General features: G+C 45.0%; 1 long non-coding RNA gene across 1 annotated transcript; it reads left to right on the top strand.

Moving 5' to 3' along the window:
• The first annotated feature begins 279 nt into the window (after positions 1-279).
• LOC147367940 (uncharacterized) lies at positions 280-19,603 on the top strand. Its single transcript, XR_015168808.1, has 2 exons — positions 280-383; positions 18,772-19,603. It is a non-coding gene; the product is annotated as an uncharacterized LOC147367940 (long non-coding RNA).
• Positions 19,604-20,013: the final 410 nt, after the last annotated feature.

Genomic DNA, 20,013 nt, shown 5'->3' with positions numbered 1-20,013 from the left:
ATCTTGCAGTCCAAGGGACTCTCAAGAGTCTTCTCCAGCACCACAATTTAAAAGCCTTAATTCTTCGGTGCTCAGCCTTCTTTATGGTCCAACTCTTACATGATGACTAGAAAAACAAAAACTTTAAGAATCTTTGTAAGCAATGTGATGTCTCTGCTTTTTAATTGTGGTTATTTTTAATTGAAATTATTTTTTCTAACTGAAAGTCATGACTGATTATTATACTCAAAAGGAATATGCTATGTTTTAAAAAGCTCTTGGTGACTCCTTTCTTTCGCTGCAGAGACCAGACGGTGAAGTCCGAGGTTCCTGGAGTCCTGCTGTGCCGGCTGAGTCATCTCTGGGCTTTTGGCGAGAGCTGGTGTCCAGGCTGGCTCACTCACGTGAGTTCTCGGCTACTGCAGCTCTACCTTGTTCACTTTTTCCTTGTTGACGTTGTAGCAACTGATATTCACCAGAGCGTAGAGAAAAATAGCGTAAGTAAATTTTCTATTTTTCAGACAGCCTTTAAACTTTAACTTCCTAATACAAAACCAAGAAGAATGTAACTCCTAATACTCCAAACGGTACTACAGTGTGCCAGCCAGCAGACTGCCCATTCGTGATGTTTCCAGGTAAAGAAAGTAGGTTGGGATTAATATCAGCATCAGCCTGAGTTGGATTAGAATTGTATTTGTTGAATGAAATAAAGTGTTAAACGTATTCTTTTCTGTGTTATTGAACAGAAAGGTAGTAAAATTTGATCAGCAAGATTTTTCACTTTTGAGATATAAATATGGCAACCAGAGGTCAAAATTAAGAATATACCAGAAATTTATCTTCCTTCTCCTCGTGTGTGAAGAACAGACCGCGTTTGCTCTTGTGTGTATGCTCTGTCTCTGTGGTTAGCTCAGTAACGGGCACGAGGCAGCATAAACTCTCATCACCAATGCTCCACAAACACCCCGTCAGCTAACCTCCTGGGGCTGTAGCATAAGGTGAGATTTGCTTTGCTTTTCCACATGCATTGTTGGATTTTTTTTTTTTTTTGCACTTTTTCATTCTTTGCTCTTTCCTTTAAGGATTTTGTTTTTAAATTTTTATTGGAGTACAGTTGATTTACAACGTTGTATTAGTTTCAGGTATACAGCAAAGTTAATCGTTGTGTATAGACATATGCCTACTCTTTTTTAATGATAGATTCTTTTCTGCTATAGGCCATTATAAAGCACTGAGTAGAGTTTCCTGTGCTGTATGGTAGGTCCTTATTAGCTGCCTATTTTATATATAGTAGTGCCCTATGCATTGTTGATTTATTTTTAGTATGAGACCTCTAGAAATAACAGTGACATTTTCATGACATTTTGTGTGTGTGTGTGTGTGTGTGTAACTAAAGTCACACATTTCATTTTAAATGGTTAGCCAGGATCCAAACCAGGTCTGTAAGATTCTGTTCCGATAAAGACTGCGCCTGAGAAGGAGGGGGCCAGGCGCTGACGCAGATGCTGATGAGATTCCTGATACTGAATACGGTTCTGACCAATAAATCCTGTGTGTCACACACATGTGCATGTGTAACCCAAAAGTCAGGATGTAGCACTCAAAGTGCTTCTGTGATGGGCTCGGGGGCTGCAGTGAGCAGCAGACATTCAGACTCTGCCCCTGGGGTCACATTGCTGCAGTGCCTCTTCTACGCAGAGATGGTCTCTCTCTCACGGTCTCAGAGAATATGGGGCAGAGCTCAAGGGTGTAAAAAAATCACACCAGGTTCCATGTCTATACCGTGGCACTGAAGTGTAACTACTCTTTATCACACTGGCTAACAGCCTGTTAATAGATGTTTCATTTAATAGATGTCAGCAGACTCCTCACATCCCATGGTTTGAAAGGCTGGCTCTCAAACAGCTGTGTTTAATTCTGCTTTTGCTTGGTCTCTTCTGGTCCTTCTGACTTGGTATTTATGTTCTATCTACTGACATGAGACTGCTTCCTGGCATAAGGTTTATGTAAGGAGCGAGGGCTACTTTTGTTTGAAAGCTAGAACAAGGGCTTAATGAGTCTGAAACAGTCTTGCTGTTTACACTCAGACAAGGAGAGCTCTCCTCCACCTTCGAGTTCAAAGGGAATATTTACTGATTGCAGATGGAGTCTCCTTTCCTCCCCCAGGAAGAGGGTGCCAGGGGCTGAATTCTCAGACAAGAATGATTTATGATGAGAACTTACCCAGATTGGTTCCCATTTCTACAGCTTATAGAAGAAGAAAAGCTCCTAGCCTCCTTCTTGTATAATTACTGAAGTTTCTTTGACTTTCTGTCACTGCAGCGGTGTTGGCACGTTCAGGGGACTGTTGGTGGGATTCACTTTCTGCTTTCCATCATTTTGCGGGTGGAGAGGTTTGCCATCATGCAGTAGTTATAGCTAATAACTAGTCCTCACTGTCCCTGTAACAATGATTTTCTCACAACTGTACAGCTGAAGGGGAAGCCCCCTCTTCTGGCCTTTTAGGACTTTGGTGGGGAAAGAGGGGGCACCAGCTGGGGTGGGGGTGGGTGGGTACAAGATCCAGTCCTGAGGAGGGCGCAGGGTGGGTGAAGTCTCTGTGGCTCACAGTGCAGGATATGCTGGCGAGCGCTGCAGGGGTCTCGCCAGTCCGCGCTGCCGGGTCTCGGGGAGACCACTGTCACGTGGGCGGCAAAGGCTGCTGTGTCCTCGTGTTCTCCTTTTCCCATGAGGGCAGGTTCCAGCCAGGGGATCCCTCTCGGCAACGGGTGTGGCACCCCAGGGCTCAGAGGGCAGCGGAGAAGCTGGTGTAAGGAGAGTCCGGGGGCTTCTGCGGGTCTGCAGCCTGGGGCACAGGCACAGCTGCTGCGGCAGTGGCGCCCGAGTGTGAGGTGTGAGGGTGCAGGTAACCAGTGGAACTGGCTCCCAGGCCCGGTGGGGTGGGACCGCCACCGTACGGGCCCAGGGACGGCGGCACAGCAGCGGCCTGGCCCAGGGCGTGAGGTGCGGCTGCTGGAGGGGCCCCCGGGATGGCGGGTCAAGGCAGGACTCGACCCCCTGGGCGCAGGGAGCAGCCGCACGAACAGCATCCCGCTGCGCAGGCGCAGCAGCCACTGGGGCCCTTGGGAGCGGGTCTCCCGGTGCGGGGGCTCCAGCCCCAGGGGGCGGGGGGAGACAGGCGGTCCCACCGGCCGGGTCAGCGCTGGGGAAGAGCCTCGCTGCCATCACAGGTGGGCTTTACCACTGAGCCACCGGGGAGCCCAAAGAAAGCACTATAGCAACTACATATATGTGACCATTTTTTCAATAAGATTTTTGTTTTAGAATAGTTTCAGATTTATGGAAAATTGTAGAGACAGTACAGAAAGCTTTCCTACACCTCATATTTGGTTTCTCTTATTAACACTAGTGGCATATTTGCCACAATTAGTGAACCAATACTGATGCATCGTTACTAACTAAAGTTAATAGTTTGTTCAGATTTGGTTCATTTTCTCTTAACGTCCTTGTTCCAAGATCCTGCTGAACTATCAAATTGCATAGATGTAATCATTTCTTCTCAAGCTTCTCTTGGCTAGGACTGTTTCTCAGACGTTTCTTGTTTTCACAGCCTTGTAGTACTAAGGAGTGCTGGTTCAGAATTTTGTGTAATAACCTTTACTCAGAAGCGGTATGCCCCTTTCCACTATTAAATTGGGATTATGTGGTTTGGGAGGAAGGCCACAAAGATAAAGTGCCATTTCCATCGCATCATCCCACGAGTGCATACGGTCAACAGCATGTCTCGTGGATGTAGCCCTACATCACCTGCTGAGGTCATGTGTACCAGGTTTATTCACTCCAAGTTAGTGTATCCCCCATGTGATACACTCTGCAGGAAGTCATTATACACAGCCCCATCTAAGGAGTAGGGTGTTATGCTCCAGGATCTGGAGAGAGAAGCGTCCTGCTGAACCCACAGTCCAGTGGAGAGCTGACAGGAAAGGTGTGTAGGATGTGCCCTCCTGCAAAGTTTAAAGAATTGGTGGCAGGAGCCACCCTGTCTCTTGCACAGCTGAAGGATGAGCCAGTCAGAGGTGGATGTAACCCGAGCTCAGTGATTTGCTTCTGGAGTTTGCCAACCCTGTGTTTTACCAGATTCTTCCAGGATTTGAAGTGTGAGCCACGTCTTCCAGTAGCATAGTAGTTAAATCCGTTCGCCACTTCTAACTTCCCCACTCTGTACCTAGCACATTAGGTTGGGGAGCCTATTAACAGAAGGAAGGGGCTCCATACTCACTATAACAGAGGCCCCTGGTGATTTGCAAACCAAGGAATACCTGGGATTGCTTGCACCTTTCATTATCATCAAAATCCATTGCTGTGGACATGTAGAAACTGCCGATTGAGGTTAAAATTAGAGCCAGGTTCCTTGATATTTTGCTTGCTTGTCTGTGAAGTGTTCTGTGAGCTAAAGGCAGTTACTGATAATCATAGAAACATTGGTCTGCTAAAAGAGCATTACTGTATAGTTGCAAGCTCAAAAAGAAACAATCTATACATGCAATAAGTACATTTTTTTCCTGATTAGTACAAAACACCTGCCATGGTGAAGGGAACGCTGAGGGACAGAGCTGGTTCTGTGCAGCTCACAGCTACATTTCTGAAGGACAAATGCAGTGCCACAGAAAGAGGAGAAGAGCAAAGAGCAGCGCTTCATATGCCATTACTGGGGCTAGAAACGTTCCCCACACAATCCTCTAACAGGGTACACATTTGTTTCTGTCGTTTTGCAACACTCTAATGACTTAAACGTTGTTCTCTTTCTGACTCACTGTGAGTCAATTTTAAACAACCTTCTGCTATACTGCATTAGAGGAAAGAACTACAGCTGTCAAAATGATATCCAACTAGGATATCCAGAGCACACAACACAACTGCAGGCCTAGAAGCCAGCACATTTAGTTCCAACCTTTCCTCTGCCATGATTTGGCTTTAGAAACCTGAGAAAACCCTAAACTTTTCTGGGGCCTTGGTTCCTGGATCTGTGACAAGCTGGGATAAGTACTCGATGATCTCTTACAGATCCAAAACAGGGCATGACTCCAAGTTGGGTAATTACAGCTTGGGGAAAGACAGAGTTCCCAGAAGGATGAACTCTTTTCCAGGAAGGTGGAAAGACAATGGGTCTGTAACCCTGGAGTTGGAAGTATGATGCCCACTCCTTAGAAATATGACATGTAAGCAAAACATGGACTCTACCCAGGGACATCACCAGATGGTCAAAACCATCTGACTGATTAATGTGGTGACCGTTTCTAGCCCCAGTCAATAAAGTCAGATTGATTATATTCCTTGCAGCCAAAGATGGAGAAGCTCTATACAGTCAGCAAAAACAAGACTGGGAGCTTCCCGTGGCTCAGATCATGAACTCCTTATTGCCAATTTCATACTTAAATTGAAGAAAGTAGGGAAAACCACAAGACCATATAGGTATGACCTAAATCATATCCCTTTCGATTATACAGTGGAAATGACAAATAGATTCATGGGATTAGATCTGAGTGCCCGAAGAACTATGGACAGAAGTTCATGACATTGTACAGGAGGTGGTGATCAAGACTGTCCCCAAAAAAGAAAAATGCAAAAAGACAAAATGGTTGTATGAGGAGGCCTTACAAAAGCTGAGAAAAGAAAAGAAGTGAAAGGCAAAGGAAAAAAGGAAAGATATACATATTTGAATGCAGAGTTCCAAAAATAGCAAGGAGAGATTTTAAAAAAAAGCCTTCCTAAGTGATCAATGCAAAGAAATAGAGGAAAACAATAGAATGAGAAAAACTAGAGATTTCTTCAAGAAAATAAGAGATGCCAAGGAACATTTCACACAAAAATGGGCACAATAAAGGACAGAAATTATATGAACCTAACAGAAGCAGAAGATATTAAGAAGAGGTGGCAAGAATACACAGAAGAACTGTACAAAAAACATCTTCATGACCCAGATAACCACAATGGTGTGATCACTCACCTAGAGCCAGACATCCTGGAATGTGAAGTCAAGTGGGCCCTAGGAAGCATCACTACAAACAAAGCTAATGGAGGTGATGGAATTCCAGTTGAGCTATTTCGAATCCTGAAAGATGATGCTGTGAAAGTGCTGCACTCAATATGCCAGCAAATTTGGAAAACTCAGCAGTGGCCACAGGACTGGAAAAGGTCAGTTTTCACTCTAAATCCAAAGAAAGGCAATGCCAAAGATGTTCAAACTACCACACAATTGCACTCATTTTACATGCTAGCAAAGCAATGCTCAAAATTCTCCAAGCTAGGTTTCAACAGTACATGAACCAAGAATTTCCAGATGTTCAAGCTGGTTTTAGAAAAGGCAGAGGAACCAGAGATCAAATTGCCAACATCCTTTAGATCATAGAAAAAGCAAAAGAATTCCAGAAAAATGTCTATTTCTGTTATTGACTACACCAAAGCCTGTGACTATGTGGATCACAACAAATTGTGGAAAATTCTTCAAGAGATGGGAATACCAGATCACCTTACCTGCCTCCTGAGAAATCTGTATGCAGGTCAGGAAGAAACAGTTAGAAGTGGACATGGACAACAGATTGACTGGTTCCAAATTGGGAAATGAGTAGGTCAAGCTTGTACATCATTATCCTGCTTATTTAACTTACATGCAAAGTACATCATATGAAATGCCAGGCTGGATGAAGCACAAGCTGGAATCAAGATTGCCAGGAGAAATATCAGTAACCTCAGAAAAGCAGATGACACCACCCTTACGGCAGAAATGAAGAGAAACTAAAGAGCCTCTTGATGAAGGTGAAAGAGGAAAGTGAAAAAGCTGGCTTAAAACTCAACTTTCAAAAAATGAAGATCATGGCATCCAGTCCCATCATTTCATAGAAATAGATGGGGAAACAATAGAAACAGTGAGAGACTTTATTTTCTTGGGTTCCAAATCACTGCAGATGGTGATTGCAGCCATGAAATTAAATGATGTTTGCTCCTTGGAAGAAAAGCTATCACCAACCTAGACAGTAGATTAAAAATCAGAGATATTACTTTGCCAACAAAGGTCCAGCTAGTCAAAGCTATGGGAGAAGGCAATGGCAAGCCACTCCAGTACTCTTGCCTAGAAAATCCCATGGATGGAGGAGCCTGGTAGGCTGCAGTCCATGGGGTCGCTACGAGTCGGACACGACTGAGCGACTTCACTTTCACTTTTCACTTTCACACATTGGAGAAGGAAATGGCAACCCACTCCAGTGTTCTTGCCTGGAGAATCCCAGAGATGGGGGAGCCTGGTGGGCTGCCGTCTATGGGGTCACACAGAGTCAGGCACAACTGAAGCGACTTAGCAGCAGCAGCATGTATGGATGTGAGAGTTGGGCCATAAAGAAAGCTGAGCGCTGAAAAACTGATGCTTTTGAACTGTGGTGTTGGAGAAGACTCTTGAGAGTCCCTTGGACTGCAAGGAGATCAAATCAGAGAATCCTAAAGAAATCAGTCCTGAATACTCATTGAAAGGACTGATGCTGAAAACGAAACTCTGATACTTTGGCCACCTGATGGTAACAACTGACTCGTTGGAAAAGACCCTGACGCTGGGAAAGATGGTCGGATGGCATCACTGACCAGATGTACCTGAGTTTGAGCAAACTCCGGGAGTTGGTGATGGACAGGGAAGCCTGGTGTGCTGGAGTCCAAGGGGTCACAAAGAGCTGGACATGACTGAGTGACTGAACTGAACAGAACTGATTAGTTTCAGATGAACAGCAAAGTGGATCAGTTATACATATACATGTATCCACCAAGTCTTATTCATATTTATGCCCTGAAAACCTTTCATGGAGTCAGACACAAGAGAGATGATAAAGTGTGACTCGTTATGTTTTGGCATTAAGGGAGATACTATGGACTACAGAGAGTAAGACAAGACAAAATCCTGAAGGAGTTTAAACTGTGGGCCAGCCCACTTGGCAGAAGCCGAAGTATAAACCAAGAACAGCAGTTATAAATCACCACAGGCAGCTGGGACTTACAGAATTTAACCAGGAAACCCATATTTTCCATCAGTGACTTTATTGCTGTTTGTGAAGAGATTTCTTAACTGGAAGAGGTTGTGCCGAGTTTCCAGAGATAGCCTCTTTTAACAAGAGATAAAAGTGTATGCTCTTAAGTCGGTAAAGGTTTCCTGCTAACTAATGTTTGGTTGACAATTTGAATAAACCAGTACTGGTTTAGTTGTAAGTCGTGTCTGACTCTCGCAACTCCATGGGCTGTAGCCCACCAGACTCCTCTGTCCATGGGAATTCCCAGGCAAGAATATTGGAGAGGGTGCCATTTCCTTCTCCAGGGATCTTCCTGACCCAGGGGTCAAACACAGGTCTACCTGCATTGCAGGCAGTCTCTTTACCAACTGAGCCATCAGGGTTGTTACCTAAATAACTTTTGAAAGGCAATGAAAAGTAACCAGTTAAAATGTCATGTTCTGGTGACAGTCTATACTTCTTGTGCTTTCTGAGTCTCCTCTCATTCTTAGCTTAGAAAAGTAACCTGAATCAGGGACTTGAAAAGCTCAACTTACCAGAGGGCTGAAAAGAGGTGAGTTTCAGTAATGGCAGTGCTCATAATGTTGGTAGTTTCTGCTTTCCACAGAAATTGAATATTTATGTTTTTTTCACTAATTCTCTAAGACATTTTTTTAAAAAGCATGGAGATTCTGTGCTTCTGTTCACCTGGAATTGTGTCAAAGCCCAGAAATCTGCGAGCAGAAATAAAACTCACTTGTAGGGTCGGGTCGTTCATGTGAAGAGACACATCTAGAACTGAATGGCTTGGCTGATGCATGACCATTATGTCTTAATGCTCCACACGTGGCTCATATCCTAACGATGATCTGTAAAGCTGTGTGATGACAGGCTCAGGACTTGCTGAGCTGGACAGCACAGTTCATTGGAATAACGGCCTCAAGAGAACTCAGTACCCCCTGGAGGACCAGGCCTGGAGCTGTAGGATGAGCCCGGGACCAGGCCTCGTGGGCACTGTGGGGCGCAGCTGCCGCCCTCCAGGGAGGACTCCGAACAGGAGCATGTGCTCTGATCTCTCCACTGCCGACCTTCCAGGCCTGGGCTTCGGTCACAGGTCAGCACTGCCTCCGGTTCCAAATGGCCAGGATAATTAATGCTAGACTTCTGTATTTTCGGAATTAAGCTGCAGGAATTCCAAATTACTCAAAGAAACATTTTTCCCGTTGTTGAGGAACTGGAGAAAGCGGACACTTGGGCTGCGGTGACTTCAGCTAGGACCTTCTGAGGCAGGAGTGGCGCCCTGACACCTGTAAGTGCACAGCCGCCAGCAGACGTTCTCAGCTGACTCGGCAGCCGCGCCACTTCTTCCTTATTGTAAAAGCAAAGAAAAGCACTGCATTCTGTTTTAATTTTTGAAGGAAGTAAGGAAGATCAACTTGTAACATCATAACCTTGCAAAACCTCAAGATTTTAGACATACTGTGTTAATGGGAAAATTCTAGTGCTACTTATGAGTTATAGCCCTTTGGTGCAAGTGTCATGATGCTGACAATCAGTTCAGTTGAGTTCAGTCGCTCAGTTGTGTCTGACTCTTTGCAACCCCATGAATCACAGCACGCCAGGCCTCCCTGTCCATCACCAACTCCTGGAGTTCACTCAGACTCACGTCTATGGAGTCAGTGATGCCATCCAGCCATCTCATCCTCTGTTGTCCCCTTCTCCTCCTGCCCCCAATCCTTCCCAGCATTAGGGTCTTTTCCAGTGAGTCAACTCTTCGCATGAGGTGGCCAAAGTACTGGAGTTTCAGCTTCAACATCAGTCCTTCCAATGAACACCCAGGACTGATCTCCTTTAGGATGGACTGGTTGGATCTTCTTGCAGTCCAAGGGAATCTCAAGAGTCTGCTCCAACACCACAGTTCAAAAGCATCAATTCTTCAGCGTTCAGCTTTCTTCACCGTCCAACTCTCACATCCATACAAGACTACTGGGAAAACCATAGCCTTGACTAGATGGACCTTTGTTGGCAAAGTAATGTTTCTGCTTTTGAATATGCTATCTAGGTTGGTCATAACTTTTCTTCCAAGGAGTAAGCATCTTTTAATTTCATGGCTGCAGTCACCATCTGCAGTGATTTTGGATGCTGACAGTAGGGCCTGTTTAAATCTATCAGCAAACAAAAAGGGGCACTTCCAGAGAACGCGCACACAACCCTCCTGAGGCGAGGAAGAGGGGCCCCACTCAGGGCAGAGTCAGAGTCTGTGTGGCCACTCACACAGCCATGGAGCCTACGTTTTGCAGAAGTGAGGCACTCTGCAAAGACCTACAACCTGCATGCACGCGCTTACATAATTTGCTTTATAAATACAGTGTTGAATAAATTATATTAAACACCGAAGCACTCCTAGTGTGAGCACTGAGGCAAAAATGGGGGGCGGGGGAGACGTGGAGACCCCAGAGAAGACTCAGCTGCACCCACTGGCACTGGGTGCCATTCCTCAGGGCCAGAGCTACAAGGGACACCCTAACCTCTGCGCACCAATCACAGCTTCCCAGCATACACCCGTGGAGAGTCATCAGGTTTAGTTCTTAAAACTTATTTAGTTACTGTTCACAAATACAGGACTGTATAGAAATTTGGAATATGTTTAGTAAAAAGAGGGTGAAAATGACTGATTTTAAAATACTACAAAATTATGATCTCAAGAATACAAAGTATGTAAATATGTGAAAGCAACGTACGAAAAACTCCCCTCAGGGACACAAGTGCCCTCTGCCTGGCTCCTCCGGCGCTCCCAGTCCATGTGCTGACTTCACAGTGCTTATCCTCGAGGGACACCCAGGCAGAGGGGCCTGTCCCAGCCACTGTGTGCTCGGGGGCTTCTTCATGCCGCAAGCAAGCTCATTCGAACAAAAGTATATACTGGAAATCTTGGACTCTTACCACACTTGTAATAGGGTCAATTAATTCAGGAAATGACATAAAGGAGTGCCATTTGTCAGAAACACTACCCTTGAAGAACATTAATCCAAGGCAGGGAAGCTCACCAGGGTCATCATGACTTGGGACTTGGCGGAAATGGGCTTTCTAGAAATTCTGCCATCAGAAGGTAAGGAAGTATTTTGAATGGCTAAAATAAACGCTGCTGACATGTGATCAAGGTCTTACTGAATTACATCACTCCAGTTCTTCCTGGACTGCATCGCCCTAACCATCTAGAATCCAGCAGGGAGACCATTTTGCTTCTGTGGTAACGCAGGGCTCTCTAAAACCCTAAAAATGCCTATTATAGCTTACCATAGTCCTTTTCATCCCCAGGCTTCTGGACAGCTGGAATGATTAAACCATACCCAAAGAATTCTTTGGTTAATTTACATCAAGCCAGTGACTTACAGTGGCTCAGAGCATTGCTGCTGTTTCTATTAAAACAAGGTCAACTTAGAGCAAGCACGCTCATTTTCCCTTGGAGTCAGTGTTTAGAGATCTGAGCCTTTAGAAAATAAGCCTCCTCTTGACCTGAAAACACAGTGATCAGAAACTACGAGTTAGCTTCCCCAGCTTGTGATGCCATCGTGTATCTGGACGCTGGAAAGTAATCTGAAGAAGACAGTCCAGTATCCACCAGGAGCACAGGGCTGAGAGTGTCTCAGTGACAGGCTGGATAGCCGTCGTGCTAAACCAAGCCTAGGTGGTACTGGTAACTCACAGGACCCTCGAAATGAAGGAGAGACAAGCTTCACACATGAGGGTCTGTAACAATATAGAGCAGCTATAACTCCCACTAAGGACCTCAGGGTTAAATTCTCCAGACAGTAACCTCCGAGTCAGGGACTTGCAATTAGAAATGATTCATAAACACTATGAAACTGGGCAGTGTAATTTAAAAAACATAAAATATCATTTACAAAGAATTAATAAAATGAGAGCAAAACATTTGCAGTTTGTGAACTTTAAAAAGTTAGAAAGCGATGTTGTCAGCACGTTGGTGATAAACCATACGTGCTGTTGTTTAGTCACTAAGCCGTGTCTGACCCTTTGATGACCCCATGGAGCCCTTCAGGCTCCTCTGTCCATGGAATCTTTCCAGGCAAGAATACTGGAGTGGGTTGCATTTCTTTCTTCAGAGGATCTTCGCACTCAGGGATCAAACCGCATCTCCTACATTGGCCGGCGGATTCTTTACCACTGAGCCACGAGGGAAGCTCAGTGAACCACACATACACTGGCACTATCTGTCCGATGAGAAAAGCAACAATATAAATTTCAACTATTAGAAAGTTCATAGTCTTTGTCTAATTAACTCCACTTTGCTGTATCCATCCAAAGTAAATGATCACATTTGTTTAGGCACATTTGTATGAAGATATATAAGACAGAAAGTGAAGAAGAAATAAAGTTATTAAAAGCCTCCCAACTAAGAAACTGGTTTAAATAAAGCATATGTTTTGGTTAGATGAGATGGGATATAGCCAATGAATGTCTAGTATTTTTATATATAAGAGGTATGTAGAGCATAATGTTTAAACCAGAAAACAGGAGACAAAGCAGCCTGAAACCTTATCTGGGAGAAATCCTGCCAGCTGCTGACAGCAACTACTCCTCAGCGCAGGGCTGTCACCCCCTTGCTCCTGCCCTGGCTGAGGATGCTGCCGGCTCTGGCCTGGGTATTCTCGTTGAAGGAGCTCCCCCAAGCCCCGCCAAGTCCCGGAGGGCAGGAAGCAAAGGGGTACGCCCTCCTCCTTCTGCCTTGGCTTCTGTCCAGGCCTTCAACAGACGAGACGATGCCCACTGTGGGGGGAGGGCTGTCTGCATGGCTGATTCCACTGATTCAAGTGCTACCTGCATCCAGAAACACCCTCACAGACACGCCCAGAAATAACCCTTACTCTGCACACTTTTAGCCCTCAAGTTGACACATAAAAGTAAGCACCCCAGTGTTATTGACCAGAGAAACATTAGCCAGATATTATATGAAAGCAAGTGTGGGAAGCAAAACCATGCAAGTTCAGTTTATATCAGGAAAAGTTGCAAAAGTTAACCTAACAACTGTCAAAAGATTGAGTGCTTTGCTCCCTGGGCAGAAGTTATTTCAGTTGGATAAACTGAAAGGGAAAAAAAAAGGCCATTGGCATGACAAATAGAGATAAAAAACACAAACTATAATTGATAGTAGCTATAGAAATGGAGCGACTATTTAGTTATATTTTCTACCGGCTCCAATACAGGAATGAAGTTTGGAGGACAGCATCCATACAGGCGCACAAGAGCGAGGCTATCACTGTAACGGGTCAGGTTCACGTGATCCCAGGGTATGGGCAGGAGGCAGGAGGACCACCCTGAGACAAAATATAATTTGGACCACAGTTTAAGGAGAGAGGTGCCACCAGCATCTGAGCTCCAAGAAGTCCTCTGAGGAGCACCCTCCCAGGAGCCCAGGGCAGCCGGCCCTCTCCTGTCCCGTGAGGGGCCAGCACGTGGGGGTCACAGGTCCGGGAGCGAGGCGATGCCCCGGAGGAGGACCAGGATCCTGTGGGGCTTCCCTGGGGTGCACACGAGGCCGGTGCCCTGGCGCAGAAGATGAAAATAAACTTGTGAACTGGAATTTTCCACATCCCGGCACGTGGGAGCTTCCACTGGATATAATTTGACTTCTAAAAAGAAAGATATGTGGTCCTCTTGCCTCTAAACTTTGAGGAATAGGTAATGATCACGGCCTGAATGCTCTCGATGCTGAGATCCTTTTAACTGAACAGTCACCACCCATGAGTGGATACTTCTTCCTAGTGACCAGAGACCTCACTGCATCAACTGTCATGCACATCTTGACTTCAGGAATATTAAAACATGAAAAACATGCCAGGAATGGAGGAAACACAATGGTTAAACAGGAATTTAAATATAAAATTTAGACCAATACAATATTGTAAAGTTAAAAAATAAAATAAAAATTAAAAAAATAAAATAAAATTTAGACCTTAAGAAGCTCCTTGGAATTCTCTCAACACATTTTGAAAACTACTCTGATAACATCAAAGGTATTCAACCTCTCAGGTATCACTAATCTAAGCAGATAATTTACCTCTATGTGGGCACCTATTTGGGTAAGAGTTGGACAGACTTGGTAACTAACACCTTCACTTTCACATGGCAACCCACTCCAGTCTTCTTGCCTGGAGAGTCCCATGGACCGAGGAGCCTGGCGGGCTGTGGTCCCTAAGGTCATAAAGAGTCAGACAGGACTACAGCGACTCAGCACACAGCCATGCGCAGGAACGTATTTCCCCGGAGGCGGGGGACGCTGATAAGCGTCCTAGAGTCTTCTCTACGGACTGAACGTCGGCCACAAGGGGGCGGCGTGAGAATGGTAGGGACGCGGCCCAGAACAGAGGCCCCTGGGCACCCCGTGCCGAGCGCGGGGACTTGGCCACACAGACTCCTCTCAAATCTACCTGCTACACACCGACGAAAGAGAAGAAGCGCGAATGTGTGCTCAGTGTGCGAGGCCGACGCTCACAAGTAGCCTTGGCCAAGAAATTCAGGATGGAAGAGAAAGAACGTTCAGCTACAGAATATAAAATCAGGCACCCATTTCAATTCCACTTGAAAATTTTCTAAGGCTCAGTTTATGCCTCTGGGAAAGGGTGACAGTGAGAGTCACCACCTTCTCCTTGTTTTCCTTAAGAATTCCCCGTTCCTTCCTTGTTCCCAGCCAGATGCTCAGGTGTCTTGTTCAGTCGCTCAGTCGTGTCTGACTCTTTGTGACCCCATGGACTGCAGCACCCCGGGCTTCCCTGTCCTTCACCGTCTCCCAGAGCTTGCTCAAACTCAGGTCCATAGAGGTGGTGATGCCAGGTCATTTTGTCTTAACCAAATGTTTCATGAAAACCAATAAAGACATTTAGAATCCCCAAATAATATATGTTATATGTTTTGCAAAGTACAATATCTTTATCTGGGGAAAAATTTATATAGAGAAAAGAATAAATTTTTTTTCTCAAATAAAATTTGGTTACACCTTAAGTAGGGCATTAAAGAGTAGTTAAGTAATTTTTTCCAAGAAAACCCTATATCAAAATTTAATTTGTATTTTCTGAGGGTAAACAATATGACACAGGATTGGCATAATATATTTGAAACAAAGCCGAAGCTAAATAATCAACTCTTCTCTTATCACCACTTTCAGGAAACACAAAAAGTTGGTGCCTTAAAATGTTAAAATTGTCCCAAAAGTTAAGTTACTGCATGTGTTCTCAAGTTTTACTGTCAGAGGAGAAACCTTCCAGCTTAAAGATGAGAACCAAATATCCCCCTTATTGCCCTTTGCTTCCAGGAAAGCAGCGTCATTACAGTGTCTCTTTCACAGCAGGTGCCTTGAAGCTCACACAAAGTGAAGGAAACCACAACCCACATACATGGGAGGAGCTCTGGACACTGAGACTCAGGGCATCCAGAGCAGAAAAGAGACACCCCTCTGCAAACAGAGGGTTTTATGAAAACCTGCGCCTGGAACAGGACCCGCCTCAACCCTCCCTGCGAGCCTGTCCTCCCAGCTACCAGTGAGCAAAGCACCAGCATGCATGCACCCTGTTCCCAAGAGGAGATGGGGGACTTTACTCTAGAGAAACAAAGAAGTCTAGACATCACTTTCTAATGTTTGGGAAATTTGAGCTTAGTGAGCACTCCCTATCAAATTTCCCCAAAGCAAGCCCCTTACTAAAGACAAACTTTACTAATGACAGTGTAGAGTCTGTTCACCTTTTTGATGTGACAATGTTAAGTTTGAACAGGAAATAAAGGATCACCAGACATTTAAGGGAAAGCATCTCAAGGCAAAAAGAAAGATGAAAGTAAACAAGCAGATATGCTTATTCTTGAGAAACTAACCCTCAGCAAAATGAGACATGAGTAACACTTTTACGTTGCTCATCCAATGGCATGTTTAGGTCTTAGCCAAGCAAATGCACCACTTTGCTATATTTTTAATTAGTAGGATAAACCACACGAAAGTGACTTTCTTATAGGTGAAATAGTCTAATACTAGCAACTTCACACATAATAATTTCTTTAAATAGAAAGGATAAAATTAGTTCAATATCCAGGTCAACAATCAAGGAAGAAGCAAGGAGTGGAGGATTTTATAATTAAGTGAAGATACAATTGCACTGATTTCACTTGCTAGCAAAGTAATGCTCAAAATCCTTCAAGCTAAGACTTCAGCAGTATGTGAACCAAGAACTTTCAGATGTTCAAGCTGGATTTATAAAAGGCAGAGGAACCAGAGATCAAATTGCCAACATTCATTGGATCATACAGAAAGCAAGAGAATTCCAAGAAAACATCTGCTTCATTGTCTACACTGAAGCCTTTGACTGTGTGTATTGCAACAAACCGGAAAATTCTTAAAGAGATGGGAATACCAGATCACCTTACCTGTCTTCTGAGAAACCTGTATGCAGGTCAAGCAGTAACAATTAGAACCAGACCTGGAACAACAGACTGGTTCAAAATTAGGAAAAGAGTACAACAGGCTATGTATTGTCACTTTGCTTATTTAACATATGTAGAGTACACCATGCAAAATGCCAGGCTGGATGACTCACAAGCTGGAATCAAGATTGCCAGGAGAAATATCAATAACCTGCGATACACATAATGATTCCACTATAATGGCAGAAAGCAAAGAGGAACTAAGGAGCCTCTTGGTGAGGGTGAAAGAGGAGAGTGAAAAAGCTGGCTTAAAACTCAATGTTCAAAAAAACTAAGATCATGGCATCCAGCCCCGTCACTTCATGACAAATAGATGGAGAAACAATGGAAACAGTGACAGATTTTATTTTCTTAGGCTTCAAAATCACTGTGGTTGGTGACTGCAGCCGTGAAATAAAAAGATGATTGGCCTTGGAAGAAAAGCTGTGACAAACCTAGACAGCATATTAAAAAGCAAAGACATCACTTTGCCACCAAAGATCCACATAATTAACACTATGGCTTTTCCAGTAGTCATGTATGGATGGATGTAAGAGTTGGACCATAAAGAAGGCTGAGCGCCACAGAATTGGTGCTTTCAAACTCTGGTGTTGGAGAAGACTGTTGAGAGTCCCTTGGATAGGAGATCAAACCAGTCAATCCTGAAGGAAATCAACACTGAATATTCACTGGAAGGACTGATGCTGAAGCTGAAGCTCCAATATTTTGGCCACCTGATGAGACGAGTCAACTCATTGGAAAAGACCCTGATGCTGGGAATGATTGAGACCAGGAGGAGAATGGAGTGACAGAGGATGAGATGGTTGGATGGCATCACCGACTCGATGGACATGAGTTTGAGCAAACTCTGGGAGATGGCAAAGGACAGGGAAGCCTGGTGTGCTGCAGTCCACGGGGTCGCTAAGAGTCGGACATGACTGAACAACGACGACTGCTAGATCTGAACTTTGCAGTTTGCAAAATGACTGACGTAAACTGCCTTGGTTTTAGTCTAAACAGCTGTGTGATTAGATTAATATGCCTAAATGTTGTTAACTGTGGAGAAGTCCAGGACCAAATAAATGAAGCTTCCTCCGAACATCGCTTTAACTGAACGAGTAACTGGAGCTGGGACCAGCGGTCCGACTGACTGACGCCGTGGCCTCTGCTTCCACTGCCCAAAGGACGCTGGCCAAGATGAGACCCTGGAAAGAATGTGAGACAGAGGCAGTGGGGAAAGATGAAGGGAAGGACAATATGCAAACAGAGGTAAGAGAAGGAAGCCTTAACTAGAAGAACTTATGTCCATGGAGTCAGAACTCGAAGGAACCGTGTAACCAGAGAGCATCACGCTGGCAGCAGATTCTTGAACTGACTCAGGGAAGGAACGTTCATGACACAATTCCAAAAACGGTAAACTTGACGTATTCCAGATGTGAAGCAATTAAACCCTCGCTTGGAGGGAATGACCCAGATAACTGCACAAAGGTCCATGTTAAGGAATTTAAAAATTTATATCCATATAAAAATTTAAGAAAGACTGACTTAGATGTTTGGAGACTAAATTAACAAATGGCTTCCCCAGTGGCACAGCAGTAAAGAACCCACCTACAATGCGGGAGACGCAGGGGATGTGGGTTTGATCCCTGGGTCAGGAAGATCCCCTGGAGGAAGAAATGGCAACCCATTCCAGTATTCTTGCCTGGAGAATCCCAGGAGAGGAAATTGGAGGGCTATAGTCCACAGGGTTGCCGAGAGTCAGACACAACCGAGCCACACACACACGCACACACCACACATATACGCACATGTACACACATGTAGAGGCACATGTACACACATGTAGAGACATGCACACAAAGACACATATGTACAAACACACACGAACATACATATAGAACACAAGGTGTGCATGACCACGCACATGCATGTGCACACGTGCACACATACACAGACATGCTACACATGCAGGCACACAAGTGGCAAATGCACACGAACATGCATGTGTGTGCATGGTCTTGTGTACATTGTTCACATATGAGTGCATATCACATGTTCACTCACACCTGTGTGCACATACGTGATCAGCTGTTCGAGCAAAGGACAAACAAGTTACCTGGGCGGTGGGAGGGGCAGGGTCACTGCTGTCTCCACTGGAATCTTCTTGTCTTGTCTTGAACTGAATCCCATTCGCACACTGCTGGCCATGTGGTTGCCGAATTCAGCTCAGCTCCCTTTAGAACCAAAAGGCGCCTCTGTGATTCATCAGAACTGATTTCCTTTTCATTTTTTCATGCAGGCTGTAGGAAAAGAGAGCAGCTGCGAGAGAGGGAGAAGGAGTAGCAGGTGGAGAGACACAGGGCCTGGGGAGGAGCATCAGCCCCCCGCAGCCTGATAAAGCACAGACGTCCCCGGGGTGTTAAAGACGCCACTGAAAACCAGCAAGTGCAACGGAGTCGTAGCTGTGTGGTGTGTGTTTTGCTGCAGCCTCAGGGGGGCGGTGAGTGGCAGAGACGTCAGACTAGATCAGAGGCCTGGTGTTCTATCAAGATATAACACATCGCCACCTCTGTCAATGCAGCAGCGTTGAAGTTGACAGGAATTCCCCATTTCCTCCCCACTCACAAACCTCCACTCAAAGCCCAGATCCCTCCACAGAGATCAGGGACACTTGGAATAAACACCTGCCTTGCCTCATTCCCCACGCTGGTGGGTGGGCGCATCTGTGGGCGTCCATACAACCCCCACTGAGACCAAAACTGCTGCTTCTCCGGTTGTCCCAGCCAACATCAGGGCCTCCTGGAATAGAGGCGAACCACCGCTCAGTCAGTTCTGGCGGCTTCAGACTCTCGGAGGTGAAAGGCGTCGCTCGTCTCCTGTGTGACACAATGAAGTGTGTTCTTGCTACTCTCTTCAGATTTTTCATGTCATGTGAACACAGACCTCTTTGATCTTTCAACTGATCTGTTTTGGAAATGTGTAAAAATAAAACAAGTTGCAATTCTGAGACTCCCAAGAAAAAACATTCAGTTTTAACCTTTGAAACCTAGAGCATGTTGCATTAATAATGACAGTGATTTCAAATGCACTTGACATTCCTATCTTGAATAATAAAGAACAATAGAACAAGCTCTTTGCTCTTCTTCTGAACTTGGTGAACGTTAGCAAGTCACCTTAATCCTCAGGTTGCTGTTTCTTCTTTTGGAAAAAAGGAGGAGCTGCTGCATAAGATTGTGGACCCCGCGAGAACACCGGGCACGCTAACTGAGCGTCCTGGGGGATTAGAGTGGATTATTTTTAGATACCATAGCTTTGCTTTATTGACACCTTATATTAAGCAGGTCTCACTTGCCAAAAGCCACAGGATACAGGCCGACAACTGTGCTTTGAAAGTTCCTTGAGCTGAGGCTGTCTTGGATGCAAAACACTGAGATAGTTAGAGAGAACATGCACGCCTCCTCACAGGGCAGCCTCCCTGGAAGCCTCAGCAAGTAAATCTAAGTGGCACCATCCCTTCTTTTAGCAATGTGTTTAGATTTTG

Source organism: Bos grunniens, chromosome 8 (genome assembly GCF_055505025.1).
Source record: "Bos grunniens cultivar Pamir isolate PY7600 chromosome 8, Bosgru_T2T1.0, whole genome shotgun sequence".
Taxonomy (NCBI): domain Eukaryota; kingdom Metazoa; phylum Chordata; class Mammalia; order Artiodactyla; family Bovidae; genus Bos; species Bos grunniens.
Note: the sequence above shows the minus strand (reverse complement) of the source record. Positions and strands in the feature narration are given on the sequence as shown.